We start from the raw sequence: 1147 nt of genomic DNA, 5'->3' as shown, positions 1-1147 counted from the left end.
ACTGTAAACAATTTTGCATCTAAAGCGCGTTGGGCGATTGCATTTTTGGCTACCATTTCAGCAACAAGATCCGCATGCATCTTGGCAGTATTTACAACATCTAATTCGATATTTATATATATCGTAGAAATAAATATCATACAAATATAATAATATAGATATATATTACCCAGTTGGGCAAGTTTTGCCCGTTTTGACCCAATTGGTCGCTTTTCCTGCGCAAGTGCGATTGCACTGGGTGTTGTTAAAACACTCGCTGGTACCGCGGCCACCCCAGGTCCATCACTAGCAACATTGGATGAACGCTGCCATTTCGGCTGGTCCTTGAGGATGTCCCAGCAATGAACCAATTTAAATGGTGTTTGCTTCTTGTTTCACTTTTGGGCTTTGAAATACTCATGCGCGTCGGCCATGTACTGCTCGGTGTTGTATCCAGAGCGAACGATCGATGTCGATAGTTTGACCGCCGACGCGAATGCAGCAACTTGTTTGTTGATTGTATCTCTCCCGTGAATGAATGTAGAGACCATCACCAGTTCTATAGTACAGTATTGCAAATGTTACCCTTGCATTCATATACCAGTAGCAAATTAGCTTATCATGCACTATACCTCTGTGTGCATTCAGGACTACTGTTGTAGGCTGCAGCTACTCGGGTGTAGAAATGACTTGCAGTTTGATCGTTTCCGACGATAGGATGAGGGAGGCACTCAGCCATGCGTGACACAGCTGCACCTGCTCATGTGGGGTGAAGTTCCGGGAGCGTTCCTTCATTGCTTTTTTGCTTGGAATGGGAAACAAAGCCACGAATCGATGGAGTCGTAGATGAATATGATTGGTCAGTTGAGTTACTGGAGTCCAGTACTCCAACAAAAATTCCAACAAATTTACTGGAATATTTGTTGGAGTAGTGGAGTCCAGTAACTTTTTTACTGGCTATTGGTACTGGTGCGAACGATTTTTTTGGAATTCCAGTAAATCGCCCAATAAAATTATTGGGACCTGAGAACTGCTGGTACCACGGTGCAGATGCTCTTATGCAATTTTTCCCCTTAGGGTACCGGTGTACTGTAGTATGTGAGCACTTTATTTTGAAGTCAAATGACCGACAACACCGTGCGGCAAGCGAAAACGAGATGGGCGCGGC

This window comes from Aphanomyces astaci (genome assembly GCF_000520075.1).
Source record: "Aphanomyces astaci strain APO3 unplaced genomic scaffold supercont1.31, whole genome shotgun sequence".
NCBI classification, from domain to species: domain Eukaryota; phylum Oomycota; class Saprolegniomycetes; order Saprolegniales; family Verrucalvaceae; genus Aphanomyces; species Aphanomyces astaci.
This window is presented reverse-complemented; position numbering follows the sequence as displayed.